Genomic DNA, 19,543 nt, shown 5'->3' with positions numbered 1-19,543 from the left:
GTTTTGAAAGGAGCTGGAAGGCAGCCAGATGTCCACTTAACACAGCTCATCACACAACATTGTAACCCTGTACCCCATCACATCTCTGTCATTTTCAATTATATTCTTGTGTCAACCCTCTTCCCATTATGTATTTTCTTTCAGCATTCCGAAAACTTTGAAATGAAACAAAAAATGTTTAAAGAAAACTCAGCAAGTCTCACAGCACCTGTGGAGCGAGAAAGTTAACGTATGACTTCTTCAGAGCTGATTATTACCTAAACCTTTGCTGCAGCAACTTAATTACACAGTATTTCTCTGCCCAGTTTGTGACCATCTTCGTTGATTCTCTGAAAATTATCAGAACTTCATCACCACTATTTTGTTTCACTCACTTGCAGATCAGTTTGGGTTGCAATTATTGACATACCAACAAGGAGCAGGAATAAGCCATTCAACCCCTCAAGCCTGCTCCACCATTTAATAAGATCATGGCTGATCTGACAGTAACCTTTAATCTGCGTCCAATATACCCCTGATAACCTATCACCATCTTGTTTACTGTGCGGTTACAGGGATGGGGCCTGGGTGGGATTGTTGTCGGTGCAGGCTCGATGGGCCAAATAGTGTCCTTCTGCACTGTAGGGATTCCATGATTCTATTCGATTTTTTCAAGTATCCATCCACTTCAGCTTTAAAAATATTCAAAGATTCTGTTTCCACTGCCTTTTCAGGAAGATAATTCCAAAGACCCACACCTCTCAGAGAATTTTTTTTGCCTCATCTCCATTTTAAGTGAGTGACCCCCTTAGTTTTAAACAGTGACCCCTAGTTCTAGATTTTTCCACAAGGGGAAACATTCTCTCCACATCTGTCAAGATCTCTCAGGATCTTATATGTTTCTAGCACATTCCTCTTACCCTTCTAAACTCCAGCTTAGCCTGTCCAAACATTCCTCATAAGACAACCCATCCATTCTAGGTATTAATCTGGTAAACCTTCACTGAACTGCTTCCAGTTTTTTTTAGTGTCAAAAGTAGGCTTATATTAACACTGCAATGAAGTTACTGTGAAAATCCCCCAGTTGCCACACTCCGGCGCCTGTTCAGGTACACTGAGGGAGAATTTAACACAGCCAATGCTCCTAACAGCACGTCTTTCGGACTATGGGAGGAAACCAGAGCACCCAGAGGAAACCCATGTAGACACGGGGAGAACGTGCAAACTCTGCACAGATAGCGACCCAAGCTGGAAATCAAACCCGGGTCCCTGGCGCTGTGAGGCAGCAGAACTAACCACTGTGTCACCCAATGCATGCATTTACATCTTCCTTAAATATGGTGACCATTACTCAGTACTCCAAATGTGGTCTCATCAAGCCCTGTACAACTGAAGCATAACCTCCTTACTTTTGTATTCAATTTCCTTCATAATAAATGACATTTTTATCTTTATTTTGCAAGTACTCATCATGTCAGTCAGCATTGGGAAGAGAACTGTCAATTAGATGTAGTTCAGGACAAGAAATATGGACTCAGATCTTTCTGTCTCCAGATGTTCATATCCCGGAAGGAACACATCAGATTGAAACATATACGATCCTGAGGGATCTTAACAGTTGTGTTCCTTCTGGGGTATGACCATCTGGACCATTCCCATGCAGTGACCACAAGAGAATTGCCTGCGAAGTTTCAGCTTCCGTTGGGCATTTGTCCTGCTCCTGGAGCCCTTCAAAACTCTGACTTTGGATTGTTCTGACTCACTTAGCAGAATAGTTACCCAGGAAAGATTAGAAGGATAAAACCAATCCTATCTCCTGTGTAACCATACTAGTGACAACCTGACTCCCCACTGGACCCCCTGACTAACCCCAACCAACCCCCACCTGTGACTCCTGACTTTCCCCCCCAACAACACCAATCACCCTTCTGAATGAACTAAACACATACCCTGACCACCCCATCAACTTAGGTTCAGTCCAACTCGGGTACTCTGCCTAACTCTTTTTCAGGTAAACCGTTAGTTCGTTCTCTTGCCCGGAGCTGGAAAAGGCCACTGAATCTCAAAATTAGTTGGATTGTATATCACTGCAATTACAAAGAAGTAAACTTTTGAAAGGTAGAAAGTGGAAACAGAATACGATAATGAGGAACAAAAGAAGAAGTCACAATCTCAGTGTTAAAGATCTCCAGTGTTTCTATAGATATAGCTCGTGGGGCTAAAGGGATCAAGGGTTATGGGGGGTGTGGAGGGGGAACAGGATATTGAATTCGACGATCAGCCATGATCAAAATGAATGGCGGAGCAGGCTCGAAGGGCCGAATGGCCTACTTCTGCTTCTCGTTTCTAACTCTTTCTTAACGTGATAAAACACACATTGCTGCATCTCTCAGAAGAGGTAATTTCCAAAACATCTCACTTGTGCAATGTGAAGGGAAATGGTACCATCCATAGAACTGCAAGCAGATTCTGCAAGACATTCAATGACCAGACCAGAAAAAGTAACACATGAGCCCCTGTTCCCTTTCCTTACATGGGGTCCTTGGGTAACCTAATATTCTTCACCCCTGAAAATTAACAGCTGCATAATTAACCCAACACACCATACTCTGTTTAAGGAAAGCATTAATTTGGGATCTTGCTGCATATGACACCATTTGTCTTAACAACAGTGTCTTGCAAGGACAACCTTAAAACCCTTTCCTCCATTTTAACAGGTTGCCTCGAGCTGAACTCAAGACAGGAGGGAAAATTGACTATCATTGGCATCAAGGAGCACTAGCAAAACTGGAGGTAAATAGGAAATGGTGAAAACTCCTACAAGTTGAAATTATACTAGCACAAAGCAAGATGATTATAGTTGTTGGCAGTCAATCATTTCAGTCCCAAGACGTTGCTGCAGGAGTTCCTCAGGGTAGTTTCCTAGATCCAATCATTTACAGTTGCTTCATCAAAAACCTTCCCTCCAACATAAGTTCTGAAATGGGATTGTTTGCAGATGATTGCATAATGTTTTGCACCATTCGCAACTCCTCAGCTACTAAAGCAGTGTGTGCCCCTATGCAGCAAACTTGGACATCATTCAGGTTTAGCTGATAAGTGGCAATCACATTTGTGCCACACAAGTGTTGGGCAAAAAAATCGCCAAAAAGAGAGAATCTGACCATCTCCCCATGCTGAATCCTCCATTAATAACATCCTGGGGTTTAGGGTTAGGGTAGCCAGAAACTGAGCTGGACCAGCTGCATAAATACTATGGCTACCCAGGCAGGTCAGAAGCTGGGAATACTATGAAGAGTAACTTCCCAAAGCTTGTCCACAATCTACAAGGCACTAAACAGGAATGTGATGGAATACTCTCCACTTATCTGGATGAATGCAGCTCCAGCAATAATCAAGAAGCCACCATCCAGGACAAAGCAACCCACTTGCTTAGCACTGCATCCACCACCTACAACTCTAGGGGCACTCTGTACCATCTACAAGATGCGCTGGGGGTGTATCAACACCACATGAACTGCAGTGGTTCAAGAAGTCAGCTGGTCACCACCTTCTGAAGAGCAGTTAGGGATGGGCAGCAAACACTGGCTCAGCCCAGCGACAGTTACATCCTGTGAACGAATTTTTAAAAACTGCATTCCGAAAATTAGCATCCTTCTTCTCCTCCTTGCTGTTTGTCATACTGAAGTGGTTACAACGAAGTCTCTATTTTAAAATGTTCAGATTCTCTCTTTAATTATGAGAAACAACCTTTGAGGATTTGCTGATCTGCCAAAACCTCAACTTACAACCCCAGTACCTCCCTGTGCATCAGCCAATCTGTGCAGAAAGCGCAGAACTGAGTTTAATGTGTTGACTGTGTGAAATTATACAATGCCATCTTCCCTATCATTTGCAATATGCTATGATTTTTCACACTGAATAAGTCACTGTAGTTCCACATTCTGGCTATTCCGCACTTTATAAACCTACTGAAAAACAGTGTTATGTCCAACGGCATTATTGCAGAATCATCATATGTATGCCAATGTAGGGGTAACAATTCTAGTTTTATGCTCCTGGTATTAGTGAAACGCACACATCCCCGCCCACAATATTCAACTCATTAAATTTAAGGAATGGAAAATGAGGATCAGAGTGTGATAGGGTGGAAGTTGTAGCCCAAAGTTAACACATTAAATTTAGCTTCCAGTCCACAATTTCCATATTTAAAAATCAAAGTATAGTAGCTCAGAATATCACATAGATTAGAAATCTACTAGCTAGGAACTGTAAACAGTTTAGGTGCAGACCTTCATCAGAACTGGAAGCTGGATGATAATTAAACCCCATTTCCTACTGAACAAAACAAAAAATGGTGGACTTTTATCTGTTGTTTTCCTTTTGTTTATCCAATATCGTCCAGTTCTAACAAAGGGTTGATACCTTGTTTATCTTTCCCTTTCACAGACATGCTGCATATTACCAACATCCTTTGTGTTAAAAAATAAATATGTTGATATTTTTCAGGATTAGGGAGCAGCTAATTTGTTCAGTGAAATCTTCAAAAAATGTCCTAGACAGTGGACAAATAGCAGAACCAGATATCTTGATTGGTTCAAAGGATTTACCATATATAGAAGTAAAACATGTGTTGTAAAATAAATTCAAATAATTGAGCTCAATTGAGCAATTAACCTCCAGGGCTGTGGGCCAAGTGCTGGAAAATGCGATTAGTGGTGTCAGATCTTAGTTGACTAGTGCGTCCTGTAAACATCTAAGAATTAGTCTCTCAGTAACTTTTATGCTCACTAATTATCATGTGGTAAATTAAAGTCATGAAAGTTACTTTGAACAATTTGCAAATTTCAGACCATTTGGGGTGGTTGGTCAAATAGACTAGTAGGTCTAGTCTTATGTTCTCCTGATGTAGCACACACTTGGTACTCACTAGTTATGGAATTGAATGCAATGAGGGTAGTCCATCGGCTTAAAATGTCCTAAATTATTTATTAAGAGTGCTGGAAATCGCAAATCACAATCAATTGCCATTAATTATAGCATAGAATGTTCCAAAACAAAATTACGATTTAGTTGATTGTTTAAATCTCAAATACAAAGCTCTCAAATACAAAGCTAGACTCAGTAATGATGACCATGCAATCAGCACATTTTCATAAAAATCCATCTATCAACGTGACAATCAAAGTGTTAATGTTCATTCCGCACAATTAATCGGAATTAATTTCAAAGTCTCAGATTCTGTACACGAGATATTTTGGAGTTTCTCGTGTTTTATGGTGAGGATCCTGAGGAATAGAATGTAGTAGGTCAAGGGCTGAAAATGGTAATATGAATGATCACGACAAACTTGACAGAATTGTCACCTTCACAGGCTGCTGATTACCCACATCATAGTTGAGTGTCATATATTCCAAAAGGCTTTAATAAATGGAGGGATGCAACAACTGTGTGACCTACAAGGAAAGCTACTGGTAAGTTTAAATATTGGCTAAATTCTCAGGATGATGGTCAAAAGTGTCCACGTACTAATATACCTGATGGGGATTCTAATGCAGCTAGTTTCGCAATATTTCTGATCGATGAGAAAGGGAAATGCCTTTAGCTTGGGAAGCTAGGGGAATAGAAAGGGTTGTTAGAAGTACTCTGGTTGCTGAAGTCTTTTCTTTTAGAGGCAATGAAATTCTATACATTGAAGGGTTGCATTCAGTTATCCTATGACCCTGGGTTCTGTATCTCCTGGTCTGTGTAGTCATGATGGGTGAAGAGAGCTTTTCTCCAACCACAGTTCAGCATCAGGAAGAACTAAAACTGGTGCACCTGTGTCTTGTTTCTCCTAAGGTATCTGCATTCCACTAGCTTCCACTTGGTTCCTGGATTTCTCCAAGGAAGGGCATCTCAATATCATTGATATCTTCTGTTTCATGGATCTTGCCACCTTTTGCAGGCTTCTCTTTTTGCATATTCTATAAAAGCTTCTTGCTGCAACACAGAGCCTGAAAGTAATCCTTTCTGCAAAAATGGCATTTGGCTTTCCTGGTGGGACAATTTTCACACTCAGTTCTTTTTCCGCCACATTGATTAGTTAGCTGCGGTAATTGATGTATGCTCTTCCTGCCTCTCCTGCTTTTGTATGACCACTTCTCTGCTTTTAAATGAACATGCTCCACTGAGTCAGTTGTTTTTGGGGTATGATTCTCCCTGTCACTGCAAATGACCTCAGCTTGTCTGCTAAGTTGAAATGTATTTGTTAAGGTTAAATTATTTCCTGACAGCAAGTGGTCAGACAGTGCTTCATCTAAGACTCCAACAATAATTCCGTCTCTGATTAGTTAATCTTTTAAGATGCCACATTCACAGTTCTCTGCAAGTTTATAAAGATCGTTGACAAATGTATCAATACTTCCCCCTTATTAAATTTAGCCTGCTCAACAATGGTACTCTTGCACAAATTGAAAAAGGTGTTGAGTGCTTTTGTTATTTCATCTTCTGTAGCTTTTTCTTTGTCAATCCCTTTCCTGACCAGGATATTGTCTACATAGCCACTCATTGTGTATAATTGTATATTGCCCAACTCACTGCTTAGCATTGCAGGGAGGCTTGATACGATATCTTTGGCATCAGTTCAGCCACGATTCTGCTTGATTGGGGCCTGTAACTTGGTAGCCTCAGGTAAGGGCAGAGACTTTTCTATGATTGTTCTTTCACTCTCTGCCATTATATAATACTCTTGGTCTCGTGGTGCTAACATAGAATATTTACAGAGTCTGCTGAGCTAAGGAAAATGTTGAGTTTATTTCTTACATTTCTAAAGGTGACTACATTTTAACCATGAGGTTGCACAAGAGAGATGAAGATTACGAGACATTGCATCGCTAACTGAGATGATGTATATTGTCTCATTAGCATATCACACAATTGAATCAACCCCTTGTAGTACAGGAACATGCAACACAGTCCACTACCCATGTCTTTGGTGATTCACAGAGGCTGCTTCTGGTTGAGATGGAGTAAGGAAAAGTGCTCCTCCTCCCTTTGTGAACAACTTCCCCCCTCTGTTGCCTGTGCTTCACCACCTGGTAATGTTGCAGTCCAATTGAGCAGCCATAATTTAAAAAAAAAATAATTTCACAGATTGACAATTTACTGGTGAACAGACATTTGAAAACTTACATTTTAAATTTCTGCCAGCAAGGTAAAGATAGGAGTGAACGTATGTAACAATTCCACTATGGCTCAGTCTGTGGAAAATCCAGATTTGCCTTCAGGGGTTATGGAGGATTTTTTTTTGCATTTTGTCTGAATTAGGTTTGACAGATTATATAGTGATAAAAGTAAATGGAAAGGTACATTGGTGAGGTGTACAATTTGCTGACAATTTACTACTGCTCATTTCACACTCCTGCCAAAGTTGAATTTCACCCCTGAGGGGTCTAATTAAATTGTTGGCCTATACTGTTCTCTACTGATTATTCTACAAGTGCATATCTAGCCTGGGCAGTGAATTCATTTTATACAAAACATTTTATTCAAGTGCATGTTAATACATAGGTAGACACCCAGGAAATTGTCAAATTATTACACAGCATTTAGCATCATTAATAGTTCTCGCTACTCTCATAGTAACAAACCATAAAAATCTAAATATTAGCTGTATATACATGGCAATGTTTGCTGAGCTCCTTATTTAGCTGAAACTATTGATTTCACAATCAAGAATGTTGTGGAATAAAAGTGGAAATTCTGCAATAGACAGTGAGAGCTGAATTTTCAGGCTTTGTCAATGTTGGAAATGGAGGTGGACAGGGCCTGAAAATACCCACGCTCAATCAATGTGCTAGTGTCCTGACACTATTCCTGGCACCAGCAAATTTAGGGGAGGCAGGTTCAGGGCACAGCGGGGCTATCCTGTTCCTCACAAGAGGAAGTTTGCAAAACTGCACTTTCCAGTTGTCTTCCAGTTTTCAGCAGGCGGCTGTTGAATTCCTTGCAGGTGTGCACCCATTGGGAGGCTGAGGATGGGTGTGTGAGGCAGCTGGTGCTCCAGGCAGTCTTAAATCAGTTCCTCCCTGCATGGCTGTGGGTGTAGTCAAAGGTCACCCTACAGAGGGATCTCACCCCAAATCACAAACAGCAGTGACCTAGCTGCTTGTTTACATTTTTAAAAAAGCTGATGAGAGGACATGTCTTAGTTACTTACCTTTTATTGCACCCTGTTCCCCTCAGTCTGGTAGTACATGGATAGCTCTCCAGCTTCAAGAACCACCCATTACTGGACAGGGAATCTGCCTCTCTCTGCCAGCTAAGGGATGCCCTAGTCAAATTTCCAAATATTAACAGTTTCTTCCCAGAGATGGATTTCAGAACCAGAACAGACTCAACTCTTGTCTCCCACCCTCAAAGAGAAAAGAATCCACACAAAAATCACACAGAACAGTTAATTATGCTCATACATATCTTTTACTTTTCAGCAATTGTTGCTGGCAGCTATATTTTTCTTTTTGTACATAATAAAAGCCAATGGTTCTATTTTAATTTAAATTAATACATTCAAATCAAAATGGGGAATGCATGTCATTTTGCTGTGGATGAATTTGCGCCACACAAATTTAAGAGCAGGACGAAAACCAGTCAGTCATGTCACATTTGTAAAAAGTACACAATAATTCCACACAGCCCAATTATGAAATGGGTATAAAAGCAATGCAAAATGTATAGTGCAGATTGACTAACATATTATCAGTTTTTTTGTGGTGAATCGCACTGGAATAGAGAAATTTACACTTAAGAAAGGAACTGGGAAGGTTAATAAGTGACCTGAAAAAGATCTTCCAAGATTTTGAAGAACTTTGAAAGATAAACAGTGATAGATGGTTTCCATTGGTTGGTGACATTGTAACAAAAGAGCATTCAAACAGAAGGTAACACTTCTTTGCCAGAGCAGGTGAAAAAGAAAGCCAAGTCCCTACATTGTAAAGGAAATTAAGTAATTGTTTAAAAATTGTTACAAGGGAATAGAAAACACCAGAAAAATGATTTCGTAAGACGGATTATGGAGCAAAACACCTGTGCAAAATGGCCTGTTTCTATAATTTAAATCCTTCCCCATCTCATTCCTCCACTACAATTATCATCTTTGATTATTTATAGTTAAGACTTGGAGGCTAAAATGCACCTGCTGAACAATTTATTTCATTGCTCACTATCAACTGGTTTAATCTTCCAAAGCAAAATGATGCCCTCCCCCAAGCCCCCTATCCAAATCCACAATTATAGGATTTACCTGGAGGGCGAGGACAAATCTAACTTTTTCCTTTTAATGACAAGCCATCTCATTCAATGCTGATCCTCAGTATTCCTCAGCGTGACTTCCTGCACTAATTATGATTAGCTCACAGAGTTATTTATTTTGAAGATCAGGATTACCCATTCCACTACTGTCTCTTCCTCCTGTTTTCTGCCTTGCATTCCCCTCACGTTTCAATTTCCAACCCCACCATCTCACCTCACATGCTTATCAAGCTCATTTCCCCTATGAAATCCATTTCTGTGATCTCAATTCCCTACAAGCTCAACCCTTCAGTTCATAACTACTCACTTAAACGTTGTGGTTAACTTTCTGAAAATTACAACGTTAAGTGAAACGACTTTAAGTGTATAATGGGTTCCCATAGGAATCAATGTTAAAGACTGATTCAGGTTCCTTTGGATTTTCTGGGTGGGAAATGATCAATGTACAAGTTGAAATACTCAGCCATGTGCAGCAGTATGCATTCCCAACTGAAATAACTTACAAAATAAAATACATTTATTTTAAGGAGGAATTGGAGGATCAAAAGGTATCATGAATAGAATACTAATTTATATCATAAACCATAAATAAAGACTCTCCCTTAAGACCTCTCTCATTTATGTCCACCATGGAAAAAATGTCTCCTGCCAGCCCCATTGTTCTTAACTCTGTTAATGCTTCAATGAAAGTCATGGAGAGGCAGTGGTTAAACATTTTAATGAAGCCCATGAGCATTAACAGCCAATTCTGAGTACTCTTTATATTGCAATTCAGAACATAGTAACTAGCACCGTGAGTTTGCTAGACCCATAGCTGTAAATTAGAGCACTTTGTATGATCGTTACATATTTGCTATCCAGTAATCAACGATTTCCTGGCGGTACAAACATTTATCTGTTTTACATTCTTTAATCGTCTCAATGTGTGTGATCAAATCAGTTGATAAGATGCTTTAAGTTCACAGAGTCACTCAAGCTCTTCTATCACATGTAGAACCAGCGTCCACAAAAGATATTTGGCACATCCAGCCTATGTTTGTTACAGAACACATACAAAAAACAGAACAGAATTAACTCTTAGAATCACTCCCATCAGTCTTCTCCTAGTCACTAGCAAGGGATGCAAGAAGTAACTGATTGTGCCATCATGAGTCATCTACTCACTAATAACTTGCTTGCTGACCTTATCACAGCCTTGCTCCAGACATCAAAAACAGAAGTAGGTCATTTGGCCCATTGTGCTTGTACTGTCTCTTTGAAAATGCTATGCAATTATTCACATTTCCCTACACTTTTCTCATAGCCCTACATTTTTTTCATTGTTCAGTATATATCCAATTCAATTGTGAAAATTATTCTTGAATCTGCTTCCACCACTCTCAGGTTGTGCACTCTCCTTAAATCCTTTTGGTTTGTTTATGAATTATTGTGTCTTCTGGTTAGCAACCTTTCTGCCAGTGGAAACATATTCTCATTTACTTTATCAAAACCTCTCATAATATTGAACACCTCAATTAAATCTTCCCTTAACTGTCTCTGTTGGTTACAAAGAATCATAGAAACCCTACAGTACAGAAAGAGGCCATTCGGCCCATCGAGTCTGCACCGACCACAATTCCACCCAGACCCTACCCCCATATCGTTACATATTTCACCCACTAATCCCTCTAACTGATGCATCTCAGGACACTAAGGGGCAATTTTTTTTTAGCATGGTCAATCAACCTAACCCACACATCTTTGGACTTTTATCCCAGAGTTAAAGAGTTTTGTTTATAAAGTTATATAGAGTTTATAAAGAGTTTTATTGGCTGTCTCAATATCAAGACAACATGTGACCAAGTATTGCCATAACAAAACTGAGGTCAACAAAGTTTATGGGAAAATATGGTCCATGGTTGGAATCATACTTCACACACAGGAAGATGGTTGTGGTTTTCAGAAAGCAATCATTGTATCCCCAGAACCCGATTACTCAAGTTCCTCAAGGCAATGTCTTGGTTCAACCATCTTCAGCTGCATTCTCAATGGCTTACCCTCTGTCCTAAAGTCAGCGATGGGGTTATTTAATGATGAATCGAGAGTTCAGCTCTATTCACACACCAGGGAGGTCTCATGACTCATCTATCCTGTGGAACTTGCAGCTTTGAGCTTTTTGAGGCCCCTTCTAAGGTTGATGACTGGATCTTGGTGACGAGGGTTATCCTCTCCATTCAGACATGGTTGACACGAATGAGGCATCCTCACACCACAACGGAAGAGCACTAAAACAATGTCCACATCTCTGCCAGAACTATCACAAAACACCTCAACTCCCTTGCAGAGTTTTATGGATAGTCATATGTTGTGCACTGCATGATCATGCAACATGGCAAACTCTTGCATCAGGATGACAGAGAGGAGTGACACTCCTCTTCAGACGAGGATGAGTGGAATAAGTGTCAGAAAGAGGACTTTGTCTGCATAAGCCTCTAATGGATGCAGGGGCCATGCAGAGATATGCTTGGGAAACCAAGGACAATCTCATATACATGAGATTCATCCAAGATTGAGGACCTACATGACCATTTTTCCACCACTGGGATAGCTTTAATCGTTCGGGATGCTTACCAATCCCTGCTAGCTGCCCCCTTGCAGCTATCTCTGAACCTGCACCTCTACCACCCTGAATAGCAAAGGGAGTGGATTTCTATCACACACATTCGCTACAGGAGACTTACCCAGGAGAACTGATAATGTGCACATGTCAAACAGCCTTTAATGACCAAAATCTCAGAACGTGCTGCAACATGGCAGGTCACTGACTTCATATAAGACAACTCAAATGTCCTAGTGCAACATAATCTCAGGCAATCTCGTTGCCACTGCGTATAATGGAGTGTCAGCAGAGCTTGCATGTTCCTCTATATCCCACACACTAGTGACCATCTCACACACGAATATTAAATAAAGACTAATAGAAAACAGACAACAGCATAGTCTCCTATAGGATAAAGGATGTCTATCATTCTCCTGCAGCCATTATTGATTGCTAACCATGAGGCTTGACAGTGTAGTTAGGTGTCGGACTAATCAAACGCACATGAATAAAATGGAAACAATATATCGTGCAATATTTACATATGACAAAGTAAATTTTATAAAAAGACCAATGTCACCTTCATGCTCTCTTAAGTTTTCTTTCCCTATCACTGTATCTAGGTGCAAACCCGACACCAACAGCGGAAGTGGTTGCCAAACACTTCTCCTCAACTGGAGTGCACAGTGGCACCCGCCTTCTCCAATGAGAAGGGTACCTGGAGGGAAGGGGAGGTGTCTCATTCCCCTCTCACCTAGCCACTGCTGTTTGGAGCCAATGGCTAGAGCAATGAAATGCAGATCAGAGTACATATGGATTGATTGCTTGACCTGGCTCTTGGTGAAGGTCACCAACCTCTCCACGGAGGAAGCTATGTGCTCACGTGCCTGAGACATGACAAAATAATGATGTGCATGAACTCCTCCAAACTCAACGTAAAGCTTTGCATTTCCACTGATCTCTGTTCTATTTCCTATAGTGTTTGCAACGAAAGACCTATCAGGAACATTGTGTCCAGCAGGGATCTGATACCCAGCAATTCTGAGTGTCCGGGACCTTGGCTGTCACATCCTCCCTCAGCTGCAGAGACATGTCTGTGCTTACCAGATTGTGGTGCTGATTCTAAATTCAACCCGTGTGACCCAGGTGGGGATGTGGGAGAGGCAATTGACAGTGCATCCCTTGGATTACTAGTGTCATCATCCCCAGAGGTGGAGTCTTCAGTCTCCTGAAGTGACTGAGGTCTGAATTCTGGACTGTGGGCAGAGAACAAAAAGCTTCCAACAGTCTTTGAGCACAATTCCTCACATGGTTCTGAGCTTCCATTATGGCAGCACCAGATTGGATCCATTCTCAATCTGCTGCCTTGCCATGCCAGCCTTGCTGTCTGCAATGGATTGGCCTCCTCTTTCTCTAGAAATCTGGAGGGAGTCTTCCTCAGCAGGGGTGAGGAACGTGAGATCAGGTACCTCCTCCCCATCTATCTTTGCCCTTTCTTTTTGAGTGCATCTGCCTGTCTTGCAATCAAAGGTGGAAATTTCCTTACTTGATAAATGCCAATTGGCCCTCTTGCCTGCACACATCCCCATCATACAGACTTCTCCTTCAATATATTAGATTATATCAAATCATAAGAACATAAGAAATAGGAGCAGGAGTAGGCCATCTAGCCCCTCGAGCCTGCCCTGCCATTCAATAAGATCATGGCTGATCTGAAGTGGATCAGTTCCACTTACCCGCCTGATCCCCATAACCCCTAATTCCCTTACCGATCAGTATTCCATCTATCCGTGATTTAAACATATTCAACGAGGTAGCCTCCACCACTTCAGTGGGCAGAGAATTCCAGAGATTCACCACCCTCTGAGAGAAGAAGTTCCTCCTCAACTCTGTCCTAAACTGACCCCCCTTTATTTTGAGGCTGTGCCCTCTAGTTCTAGCTTCCTTTCTAAGTGGAAAGAATCTCTCCACCTCTACCCTATCCAGCCCCTTCATTATCTTATAGGTCTCTATAAGATGCCCCCTCAGCCTTCTAAATTCCAACGAGTACAAACCCAATCTGCTCAGTCTCTCCTCATAATCAACACCCCTCATCTTTGGTATCAACCTGGTGAACCTTCTCTGCACTCCCTCCAAGGCCAATATATCCTTCCGCAAATAAGGGGACCAATACTGCACACAGTATTCCAGCTGCAGCCTCACCAATGCCCTGTACAGATGCAGCAAGACATCTCTGCTTTTATATTCTATCCCCCTTGCGATATAGGCCAACATCCCATTTGCTCATCGATATAGGCCAACATCCCATTCACTCAAACAAACTGTCACACACTTTGGCCTCAGGTGCCATTCATTCCTGAGGCTAATTACACATTCTTCCGCCGAGCCTTGTTGCACAAATACATAGCCTGATACCCATTTGATGAAACAATCCCATGCCACCTATGTGGATGATTGAAGGGTGTCATCAACATTTTTCTGGCATTGCACCCATGATTTTGGATGGACCCAAGCTTATCAACCTTTTCTATGACCTCCATCCAAGTCTTGCCTTGGTCTTGCCATCATTCGGGAATAACATCACCTGCCATTTCCTGAAGGCTTGGAAGAGAATCTGCAGGGAGGCATTACTGAACCATGGGGCTGGTTTATTTGCTCTGACATCTCGAATTAGACTTGTAAAGGGCTTGGATTTGTTTGGGGTGTGTTCCCAGGACCATAGATCTTAATGAATAAGGAGTGGAGGAGGATAAATTTAAGGGGAGCTGATGGTTAAGAATGTTTTCGAAACAAATTAACCAAACTGCAGAACCAACGAAGGTGGATGTGGAACCCATGACCATGATGCAGTGTTAAGGACAAGAGAGAGGCACAGAACTGTATTCCTTTATTCTCTCCTCGTTTCTCCATAAGCAGAGACGTTTTTACTTTTAAAATAGGCTCTGGCACTTACTCCCCAAAAACCTTTGTCTGTGTCATTAATTTTTAAAGTAACTTGCAGCATACTCTCTTGGGATTAAATCAGAAATTTAGCTAATTCGTACATTCAAACCCTCTTCCACTGTGGCACAGTGGTTAGCACTGCTGCCTCACAGCGCCAGACACCCGGGTTCGATTCCTGGCTTGGGTCACTGTCTGTGCGAAGTTTGCACCTTCTCCGTGTCTGCGTGGGTTTCCTCTGGGTGCTCCGGTTTCCTCTCTCAATCCGAAAAACGTGCTGGTTAGGTGCATTGACCACGCTAAATTCTCCCTCAGTGTACCTGAACAGACATCGGAGTGTGGCGACTGGGGGATTTTCACAGTAACTTCATTGCAATGTTAATGCAAGCCTACTTGTGACGCTAATAAATAAGCTTTAAAAACTAAACTGCCTTCTTTCCATAACCCTGTACATTCCTCTTTTTCAGAAAACAAAGCAATTCTTTCTTGAATACCTTGATTGAATCTGCCTCCACCAAACTCTCAGGCAGCAGATTCCAGATCCAGTCACCGCAAAATTAATATGGATAGAGGATTGATTCACATAAAAGATTTTCAAGTTGGCAGGCTGTGCCAGATGGAATGCTACAAGGATCACTGCTGGGACCTCAGCTGTGTACAATCTATGTTAATGATTTAATGAAGAGACACGGAGTAACATATCTAAGTTTTCTGATGATACAAAGCTGGATGAGGAGGGACATTCCCCTATCACATGTTCTGGGGAACCTCCCCATGATCTTGCAATGTGTTTTGTTGCAAGATCAGATAATTTAACCATGAATGAGCACATCAAGAAACATTTCCCACATCTGCAGTTGTATTGGACAGTAAGAAGTTTAACAACACCAGGTTAAAGTCCAACAGGTTTATTTGGTAGCAAAAGCCACACAAGCTTTCGGAGCTCTAAACCCCTTCTTTCCATAACCCTGTACATTCCTCTTTTTCAGAAAACAAAGCAATTCTTTCTTGAATACCTTGATTGAATCTGCCTCCACCAAACTCTCAGGCAGGTATTGGACAACAGGATTTCTTGAATCTCCCATGTCATTTAGTGCTGCATAACCCTGGCTTCCTACTGTCCTGTACTATATGGATTAATAAATGCAAATAAGAAAGTACCCTATAGTTTAGGCCAAAATCAACCTATTCTCACTTTGTTAGCTTCTTTTATTCAATTCAAAAACAGCCAAAATCATACCCAGTCACTATTATTTTTGACACTTAATTAACATCCAACTTGGCAGTCAAACAACCTCTAGCAATACTTGCAGACATAACAATAAGTCAATATATATAATTTGGTACTCAAACACTCACTTGCACAATCAAAATTACAGATGCACCATAGGAAGCATTCTTTCTGGTTGTATCACAGCTTGGTGTGGCTCCTGCCCTGCCCAAGACCGCAAGAAACTACAAAAGGCCGTGAATGTAGCCTAATCCATCACGCAAACCAGCCTCCCATCCATTAACCCTGTCTACACTTCCCGTTGCCCCAGAAAAGCATAATTAAGGACCCCATGCACCCTGGACATTCTCTCTTCCGCCTTCTTCCGTGGGGAAAAAGATACAAAAGTCTGAGATCAGGTACCAACCGACTCGAGAACAGCTTCTTCCCTGCTGCCGTCAGACTTTTGAATGGACCTACCTTGCGTTAAGTTGATCTTTCTCTACATCCTAACTATGACTGTAATACTACATTCTGCACTCTCTCCTTTCCTTCTCTATGAATAGTATGCTTTGTCTGTATAGCACGCAAGAAACAATACTTTTCACTGTATGCTAATAAATGTGACAATAAATCAAATCAAAATTGTATTCACTTAGCTGGTCTCCTCACATCTCTCTTTATAACAAATTCTCTGTTTGCCTTGTTGTGCTAATAAATGCATTTTTTTAAAAAGTCAAAAAAGCATCATACAGGGCTTTAATGCTCAAACACTGATTATATTTCTTGAAAGGATTTTATTCAATTAAATTTAAATTTTTCCAACAGTAGTAACCAGTTAATTTAGAAAAATTGCGATGATTGTTTCAGGCTATAACACTTGTGAAGGATTATCACCATTGAGACATATATCCATTCCCAATGTCCAAAGTAAAGATTTATTAATAACTCAACAACAGATAATCTCAGTTTTCACGTAACAATATATGCATTGATATGTCAAATTTCAGAAAAGAGTTAAGCAACATAACCAAACAAGAAATTGTGCACTCAAAGTTGGAAATGTGAAAGAAATTGCACAACTGCCTTTCAAAACTTAGTGACTTAATGGCCCTACATTAAGTTAGATGATGATCACCCTAATCCACCAGAATATTTTAAGGCTACAAATATCATGCCACCGAGAAGCTAAAAAAAAGTTATCAAAAGGCATTTTGACAAGGTACTTGAGTTATGAGAAACTAGAAGCAAAAATTTAAGTGCACAGAATTGGAAGTAACTTTGTGACTTATGTTGGTAATTTGTTGGGTGTGAAGCAACAGAGAGTAGAGATAAAGGATTGGTAAAATGTGGCAAGTGGAGTTAGGTGATCGGTACTGAGACAGTTCCTCACCATATATATAAATTACTTAGATGAAGGAATAAAAAAGTTGTATATCCAAGTTTACAGATGGTGCTAAGTTTGGATATATAATAAGTTGTGCAAGTCAAGTTTATACAGGGATATATATATAAGAATATAGGAAGTAGGTTGTTATATTACTCATAAAGAAATAGGAACTAATTCTTGTGGGGACGTAATCCAGGATGCCACATTTACTATTACACTGCAGTCCATTGTTGAGCAATAATATATCAGTCCACTCACCACATGGAGAGCTGCAGAAATACACTCAGTGAATCTCCAGCATTTTGAATCTAAAAATGTGATTATTTCAAACTTATGGGAACCAGAATTCATAATGTGGTGGCAGCAGGTGTCTGTAAGAAAGATCAAAACATTTTAAATGGGTTTAATGATGGATTAAATTGAGAAAAATCACCCTGAATCAGTGCCAGAGAGAGAGGGAAAACCAAATTGAATCACATGAAAACAAAGTGGCCACCATTGCAGCACATTGGGAAACTGATGAAGTTGCAGAAACATTTGAAAGTGCAGGCTGACATTCAGCAGCTTTCTAAAAGGCACTAGTTTTTATAAGCGGGAGAGAAAGGATTATATTTGTTTCACAGCTGGGAGATGAGTGAAGATGACAGTAAAAACCCAGAAAATATCAAGCCAAAGTCAAATCATCAGATCCACTGATGTGAGTTTCAAAGACAGAGGCAGGAAATGGATGAGTTGTTGACAATTTCTGAACAAAATTTCAAAATGCAACCAGGAAACACAGCTAGCAATCCAGCAGTATTGATCTATCAGCAATGACATCTCACTAGAAGATGGTGTTCTGCTGGCCAGTTGTAGAATAATCATATCCAAAATGATGCAGAAGGAGCGCCGGAAAATACATGAAGGCCATTATGAAGTGTAAACTCATAGCAACTGTGTGCTACAAAAATATAATGTTCACATGCAATGTTTGCCAGAAGTACAAAAATACACAGTAGAAAGAGGAGATGGGAGCTACTGAAGTATCATCCAGACTACAGAATACTGTGGGAGTTGATTTATTCACACAAAATAAAGAATGGTATCTCGTAGTTGAAGATCATTACCCAAAGTTCCCTTTATCCAGAAGGTGAAAGATTTAAGAAATACAACAAATCAACTTCATTGTGCAAGCTCTGATCGTTGAGCAAGGGATTTCTGAAGAGGAATGTGACAATGGAAATCAATTCACCTCCAGTAAATTTAAAGGAATTCACCGTACAGTATGGGTTCAACATCATCATCCCATCACATTGCTGAAGGGGAGACGGGATTTTGGAAGACATGTCCAGGCAGTCAAGAGAACCTTCATGAAATGCCAAAAGACAAAGCAAGACCCAAACCTAGCCTTATTGTCACTCCAATCTACACCTCTCAAGGACTACCAAATCGAAGTACCAATCAATTCGTCAAGCAAGATACATCCTCAAAGTGACAACTTACAGGTGCACAGCCAGGAGGTCAATACTTCAACAAGCAAACCAAATTCTTGCCTGAATGTATGTAGAATAAAGCATTAACCTCAGGAGCACCATATACAGATGTGACTGCTGATGTATTTGTGATGCAATGTTCCAATGATTAAATAACTGAGATCTGGTGGGAAGTGCATCCTCATATAGAGTACTAAGATGTACATAAATCTGTAAATAAACAAGAATGTTTTTACGAATTTCATTCTTAGTGTAACAGGCAAACTCTAAAGAAACCCCATCTAGACCTTGAACACATGATGAAACATGGTGGCAGTGGACAGGGCATAAAACCCCAGAGAAACTGGAGTGAGGACTGCAGACCTAAAAGACCTATAAATCCTTGGAAAAAAGACAAGAAGGAAAAAGATTGAAGACTTGCTGGAGAGCAGAGCATCGTTGGTGCAGTAGATGCAAGCTAACACAAAGGCCCAGAAGTTTAGCAGTAGTGAGAACAGACCACAATCTGCAAGCCAAACTACTGCAGCCGAAACAGATCCAGAGATTACAAGCGTGGCTTCTATGTTGCCACTCCTAGAACATTTCCAAAGCATTGAAAGTTCAGAACATGTTCAACACTGGGACAATTGGAGGAAGAGATTCTCTGGATACAGAATAGCTTCAGGTTTGCATAAGAAGAATCA

The sequence above is a fragment of the Mustelus asterias genome, chromosome 6 (assembly GCF_964213995.1).
Source record: "Mustelus asterias chromosome 6, sMusAst1.hap1.1, whole genome shotgun sequence".
Classification (NCBI taxonomy): Eukaryota; Metazoa; Chordata; class Chondrichthyes; order Carcharhiniformes; family Triakidae; genus Mustelus; species Mustelus asterias.
Note: the sequence above shows the minus strand (reverse complement) of the source record.